Here is a 7997-nt window from a genome sequence, read left to right as displayed (position 1 = left end):
ATACAATGGAATATTATTCAGCCATAAAGAGAAATGAAGTTCTGATACATTTATGACATGGCTAAACCTTAAAAACACTATACTAAGTGTAATAAGTCAGATACAAAAGGACAAATATTCTGTGATCCCACTTACATGAGCTATCTAAATAGGCAAATGCAGAGAGACAAAAGTTTAATAGTGGTTATCAGGGGCTAGGGGGAGTAGGAAATGAGTAGTATGGACTACCTTTACCCAAAGGATTTGGTCTTTGTCCTTGGTGCCTGAGACATAACCTCTAAAACCCTGGAATTTCCCCAGTGATTTGACAGGGCCTCCAGACCACATCTAAGGGTTTATGCTAATGAGATCTCTCAGGTCAGAGCTGGATAGGCCAGAAAGATCTACCTCATGATATCAGCCCACCTCAGGCCCAATAAAGGCTCTGGATATGAAAGCTCCATAGGCTTCCCGGTTGGTGACAGGCATCAGTGCTCATGGGAAGGTAACAAGTCCCTTTTTTGGGACATGGAAGTTCCATGTGGGGAGCCCTCCTAGCCGTAGCCCTATGTGTCTCTTCATTTGTGTCCTTTTTGCTATAATAAAACTGTAACTGTAAGCATAGCACTTTCCTGAGTTCTGTGAGTCATTCCAGCGAATTACCGAACCCAAGGGAGCAGTGGAAGCTAGCAGATCAGACATCAGGTGAGTCCTGGTCCCTGCCCTAAGCTTTCGGTTGGCACCCTAAAGGGTAGTGGGAAAACCTGAACTTGCAGCCAGAAGGACAGAAGTGAGGGTTTCGTGGGAACTGCCAAGCTCACAGCTGGCATCTGAAGTCTTGGGCAGACTTGACATTCTGGAGGACTGTGTCCATTAACTTGTGAAATCTAGTCTAACTCCAAGTGATTAGAGTCAGAGGAAGAAGTGCTCAGTGTGCAGCTGGTGTCAGAACAGAAGTGGAACAAAGGGGAACAGAACTGATAATAAGCTGATTTGGACTGATCAACATACATTTAGTGTCAAAGAAGTGGGATTTGATTTTCCACACAAGGAGTTATTGTTTAAGGGGTACTGAATTTCTGTTGGGATGATGAACAAAACTTTTGAAATAAATAAGGTTGATAGTCACACAATATGCAGAATGCAATCAATATCACTGAAACGGTAAATTCTTTATTATATATATTTTGTCACAATTTAAAATTAAAAAAAAAATCATTTTATGGTATTGCTGCCAAAAATGAATATTCTGAATCTAATTATGAGGAAACATTAGGCAAACCCAAATAACTGGCCTATATTGTTCAAAAAGGAGAATGTCATGAGAGACAATGTCTGAGGAACTGTTCCTGGTATATGAGATTAAAGATATATGACAATAAAATACATGACCTAGATCTTCTTTTGCTTATAAAGGATATTATTGGGGCAACTGGAGATACTTCAATAAGGTCTGTATATAAATAATAGTACTGTAGAAATGTTAATTTCTTGAATTTTATAATTACTCTGTGGTTATGTAAGAGAATGCTCTTGTTTTCAGAAAACAAACACTGAATAACTGAAGGATAAATTGGCATCATGCTTAAAAATTGCACTCAAACATTTCTCGAAAAAAAAATGAATGGAAAGAGAGAAAACAGTAAAACAAGTGTGGTACATATTAACATTTGAGAAATCTGGATGAAGGCTATATGGGAATTCCTGGTACTACTTGCCACCTTTAAGTGTGAAATTATGTCAAAATAAGAAGTAACAAGAATCAAATGATTTATATATGTGAAAGCAATTTTTTAAACTCTAAAAGCCTAATAAGGGCATTATTACTTTCAAATCGGATTAGACAAATCTATATCTATTAAATCAATAAATACTCAAAAAATCTAGTATGGTATAAACAGCAAGTTTCTTCAGGTATCTGCTGTTCTTAAACCACTATTATTGACCCAGTACACCTCCCATATCAAAACATGAAAAAAGAACAAAATCATAGTAACATTAAGGATACCATTTTGTTACCTTAACAATGGATTATCCCTATCTTGCCCTGAAAATAAACACACATAAAAATACAATATCCAGTACACAATTTCTTGCAAGCCAAGGCCATGGCTTCCTTTAATTCAATCTTATTTTCCTGACTCATTCCCTTTTATTTTTGGCCAGATTACTTGTTTCTCTCTGCGATACACGATCTATGAAGAGTGTTTCAATTTCCAGTGAGGACAATCGTAGATGTTATTGTGGTCTACCCTTTGCCACCCAATGTGAATTGGTTTTCAAATTTCTACAGCTCAATTACACAGGCATATATTTTCATTCTTTAATGAAAACACTTTCAACATCTTCTGTGTTTACAACCTGCTTAATTAGGAGTAATGATGAAAGATACTGAAGAATTAGAAGGAAAGCGGAACTGCTAAATAAACTAAGAGGAGGTTCCTTAAAAAGAGAAGATGACTAAAACAAAGCAAGTCTGACTAAGAAAACTAAAACAAAGCACCAACGCACAAAATTAGGAATTGAAAGGAGAACAGTATCACACAGAGGCAACTTTACAAAAATTGTAAGTGAATTATACTATGTATAACTTCATGCCAATAAATGTAGAAAACTAGAATAAAAGAATGATTTTCTAAGAAAACACGTTATCACATTTGTCTCAAGAAGTAGAAAGCTTAAATGGGCCAAAAGCTATAAAAGAACTGAAAAACACTATCGAAGTTTTATCCACAAAAATGGAGCCAAATGCATTTTAAAAATATACCTTTATAATTTCATAAAACTATTCCAAAATCCAGAAAGAGGTAAAAGCCTTCCCAAATCATTTTACAAGGCTAGTAGAACCCTAAAAACAAAACATGACAAAGATAGCATACCCCTCCCCCCCAAAAATCAAGATTTTACACAAAAAATGTACTGAAGAATAAAACGTCAGGAACAAACAAGACTTATTTAAGGAAAGCAAGAATGAATATTGTAATATTTATATAATTTATTACATTTAGGTCAAAGGAGAAAAAAAAAGATCTTCTATATGGAAATTAACATCTAATCCTAATAAAAACTGCTAATCTAGGATTAGAAAAAAAATCACTCTAGTTTACTAATAAGTGCTGGGGTTTTGGTAAACTAGGAAAGTCATAGTGGACATATAATCTTCAGGAAAGCAGCATATATTGAAGGGCATCAGCATATTAAATGCTTCCAGAAGATGCCCCAGGTTTAAAAACAAATTGGAGGGTAGGGCAAAGGAGACTCCTTCCTATTCAATGGCTAAAAAAAAACTTACATACACAGAAGAAGACTTCTTCCTCACCAATACCTATTAAAAGTTTTTATCCACTTTCCAGTGCTAAATTAAAAGACTAAAGAAAAAATCACTTTCCTTTAAAAGATTTAGGAATTGTTGCAGTCTAAACCAAAAATTTGTTGCCCACGAGTCAATTCCGACTCATAGCGACCCTACAGGAAAGAGCGGAACTGCCCCATAGGGTATCCAAGGAGCAGCTGGTGGATTCGAACTGCTGACCTTTTGGGTTAGCAGCCGAACGCCTAACCACAGCACCACCAGGGCTCCACTGCAGTCTAAACAGTACATTAAATTTTAAAATAAGACAAGGAAGAATTATAACAGTTATGATCATTTAACCACTGTTCTGGAGGGCCTAGTGAATGCAGTAAGACAAGAAAAAGAAAATAAGGAAAAATACAAACTCTTCTTTCTTGCAACTGATACGACTGCTTATCTAGAAAATCTAAGGCAATCAACTGTAATAACAAGAGTTTAGTAACTGAAATATAAAGGAAATAAAAATTCATAACTTTCTTTAAATATTAGCAGCAAACAAAAATTTTTTATTTCATTCACAAAAGCAACAAAAAAATTACTGAATATCTCCAGATAAAACTAAGTAAGAAAAGTTTAAGGCCTATATAAATAAAACTATAAAACTTCATATTAAGAAACTTGACTACTTATGCACTGCTGGTGGGAATGCAAAATGGTACAACCGTTTTGGAAAACGATATGGTGCTTCCTTAGAAAGCTGGAAATAGAAATACTATATGATCCAGCAATCCCACTCCTAGAGAAATAAGAGCTGTCACACGAATAGACATATGCACACCTATGTTCACTGCAGCATTGTTCACAATAGTAAAAAGATGGAAACAACCTAGATGCCCATCAACAGATGAATGGATAAACCAACTATGGTACATACACACAATGGAGTACTACACAACGGTAAAGAACAATGATGAATCTGCAAAGCATCTCACAACATGGATGAATCTGGAGGGCATTATGCTGATTGAAATAAGTCAATCACAAAAGGACACACATTGTATGAGACCACTACTATAAAAACTCATGAAAAGGTTTACACACAAAAAGAAACAATCTTTGATGGTTACGAGGGATGGGAGAGGTAGAGATGGAAAAACGCTAAATAGACGAGAGAAAAGTGGTACCTTTGGTGAAAGGTAAGATAGTACACAATACTGGGTAAGCCAGCACAACTTGTTCAGGGCAAGGTCATGGAAGCTCCATAGACACATCCAAACTCCCTGAGGAACCGAACCGCCGGGCTGAGGGCTATGGGGACCATGGTCTCTCGAAACATCTAGCTTAATTGGCATTACATAGTTTATAAAGAAAATGTTCTACATTCTACTTTGGTGAGTAAGCGTCTGGGGTCTTAAAAGCCTGTGAGTGGTCATCTAAGGTACTGCACTGGTCTCACCCCTTTTGGAGTAAGGGAGAATGAGGAAAACTAAAGACACAAGAGAAAGATTAGTCCAAGGGACTAACAGACCACAACTTCCATGGCCTCCACCAGACTGAGTCGAGTGCAGCCGGATGGTGTCCAGCTACCACCAACTGACAGGCATCACAGTGGAGGATCCTGGACAGAGCTGGAGAAAAATGTAGAACAAAATTCTAACTCACAAAAAAAAAAAAAAACAGACTTACTGGCCTGACAGAGACTGGAGAAATCTCAAGAGTGTGGCCCCTGGACATCCTTTTAGCTCAGTGGTGAGGTTACTCCTGGGGTTCACCCTTTGGCCAAAGATTAGACAGGCCCATGAAATGAGGCAAGATTGAATGTGCGCACCAGCCCAGGGGCAGGGACTAGAAGGAAGGAGGGGACAGGAAAGCTGGTGGTAGGGAGTCCGAGGTCAAGAAGAGAGAGTGTTGACATGTCATGGGGCTGTTAACCAACGTCATAAAACAATGTGTACTAACTATTTGATGAGAAGCTAGTCTATTCTGTAAACCTTCATCTAAAGTACAATTAAAAAAAAAAAACTTGACTAAATAAACTACCATGTTTCCAGATAAGAAAACTAGATGCTGTAAATACCATATTTTTCGCAAATAATGCTCCCACATAAATAACACACCCATATATATAATGCACACACAGCACGCTTATGAAAACAGCTACAGGAGGCCATGTTGCGTGATTGGGAAAAATGTGTAACATGCGTGTTATTTGCATAAAAATACAGTATATACATACTTCTTTAAACTAATTTGCAAATTTTACACAATTTTAAACTAAACCCAAAGTTTGTTTGTTCTGTTTTGTTGGGGTTGAGTGTGAGGCATCACAGAATGAGATTTGATATATTTATTCTAAAGTTTATCTAAAAAGAACAAACAGAAGAGATAAAGCAATTAGCTTTTAAAGAAAAAAACAAGAGATAGTCAAAATGTACTATTAGTTCTCATGATTAAGTGTTACGTAAGTGTCAAAATGGAGAAATCAATGGAAAATAAGGAATCCAGAAAAAAATCCAATGCCTATGTGATAATGTAACATATGATTTTAAAAATGGCTTTTGCCCAACAGTGGAAAGAGGATGAATTTTACAAAAATGGTTTCTGAGACAAATTACTTACCATTTAAAGAAAAACTTAAATTAAATCACTAATTCACACAACATACTAAAATACTATTCTAAACAGATTTTTAAAATATGTGAAAATAAGTATCAAGAGGAAAACAAAAAACATAGGGCAGGCTGTTTCTTAGCATAACACCAAGGCCACAAATCAACAACTGAAGACCAAAAGCCATCATAAGCAAAGCCAAAAGACAAACTCAAGGTATTTTTTTTTTTTTCTTTTTTCTCAGTTTGAAATAATGACAGATGGAGGCAGCTTCTAGGATGACCTCCAATGATGTTCACGTCCTGATATTCACACCCTTGTATAATCTCCTAGACCCTCGGAGACTGGGTTATAAAAAGACTGTAGCTTCTGTCTTGGGTGTCTTGGGCTTGCTCTCTCTCTCCTGGATCACTCACTCTGGGGGAAGCCAGCCGTAAGGGTATGAGAAGAGGTCCACATGGCAAGAAACCAAAGCCTGCCAACAACCACATAAGAAAGCTAGGAAGCAAACAGTCGCTTCTAGTCAAGCCTTCAGATGAGGTTACAGTCCCAGCTCACACTTTGATTGCCATGTGAGAGACCCTGAACTAGGGGTTCCCAGCTAAACTGCAACTGAATTCTTAATCCACAGAAGCAGTAACATAATAAATGGTTGTTTTATGCCATAAAGTTTTTTTGAATAATCTGTTACACAGCAATAGATAACTAATACAATCGTTAACACAGATTGTTAACAAATGAGTAAGGAAAACACACACCCTAACAGGGGCAGAAAGAATTCATGACATAAACAGGCAATATGCAAAAGAAGACATATATATAGTCAAAAGATGTTACAAATTAAGATATTTTTCACTTATATAATTAAATAACATTAAAATACTCCTAATATCCAAAGACTACATGGGAAATGGGCAGTCTCATACAAAAATAATTTGCATTTAAATTCATAAAACCTAATCAGGAGGCAGCTTGTATCAAAATTTAAAATGCTCTCCTACTCTTTGACCTTGAAATTCCACTTTTAGAAATCTATTCCAAGAAAGCACATGTATGTACTGTTTGATCGGGGGGAGGGGGCTCAATGGCTTACAATAGAATAATGACTCAATTTAGGGTATATCCATACTACAGAATATAATACAACCAGTTAGAGCATGAGGTAAAACCACTACTCTTCCTTTCTTTATGGAGAGAGTGTGGTTGATGCTGTGATAGGGTATGATACTGTGATACAAAAAGAGGCTTGATATTGTGAGAGAAAGGGAGAGAGGTGAGGGGTTTGATACTGTGATGATAACACATAGTAAAGCACTCTGGAGTCGGACTGCCTGGATTCAAATCCTTACCCATCCATCCATTTGCTATCTGTGTGACTCTGGGCAAGTTAACTTACAATAACCGCGTGCTTTGGTTGCCTCACCTGAATGATAACAGTACCAATCTCACTGTACTAGTAAGGATTAAATAAAATACTCATGTAAAATGGTAAGGGTTAAATAAAACCGTTCAGGTACAAAGTTTAACAGATTGCTTAGCATGTATTAATGGTTTGATAAGTATTCACCATATTAACTACTAACCCAAACAAACACTGAATGTGTGGGCATCCAGGAGACAATCATATTAAAATGAGTCTTTGTCATGAAAAAAAATGGAATGTCCTAGTTTTTGAATAGTAAGAGGTCAAGAAATTTAGAACAATGTTATGGATTGAATTGTGTCCCCACCAAAATATATGCTGAAATTCCAATCCCTATACCTATTAAAAAAAAGCACAGCCAGAATGCTCCTTAGAAGCAAGGATGGTGAGACTACATCTTAAATACTTTGAACATGTTGTCAGGAGGGATCAGTCCCTGGAGAAGGACATCATGCTTGGTAAAACACAGGGTCAGCGAAAAAAAGGAAGACCCTCAATGAGATGGATTGACACAGTGGCTGCAACAATGGGCTCAAGCATAACGATTGTGAGCATGGCAAAGGACTGGACAGTGTTTCGTTCTGTGGTGCATAGGGTCGCTATGACTCAGAACCGATTCGACGGCACCTAACAACAACATACACATAAATATGGCCCTGTTTGGAAATAGGGGCTTTCTTTTGTTATATTAAT

At 36.9% G+C, this 7997-nt stretch overlaps 1 protein-coding gene across 3 annotated transcripts in view; it reads right to left on the bottom strand.

The window, feature by feature from the left end:
* GSK3B (glycogen synthase kinase 3 beta) overlaps positions 1-7997 on the bottom strand; it is a 301800-nt gene that overhangs the window by 202378 nt on the left and 91425 nt on the right. The gene's annotated exons all lie outside the window — the stretch shown is intronic.

The sequence above is a fragment of the Trichechus manatus genome, unplaced genomic scaffold (genome assembly GCF_000243295.1).
Source record: "Trichechus manatus latirostris isolate Lorelei unplaced genomic scaffold, TriManLat1.0 scaffold00026, whole genome shotgun sequence".
In the NCBI taxonomy this organism is placed as follows: Eukaryota; Metazoa; Chordata; class Mammalia; order Sirenia; family Trichechidae; genus Trichechus; species Trichechus manatus.
This window is presented reverse-complemented; position numbering and strand designations above follow the sequence as displayed.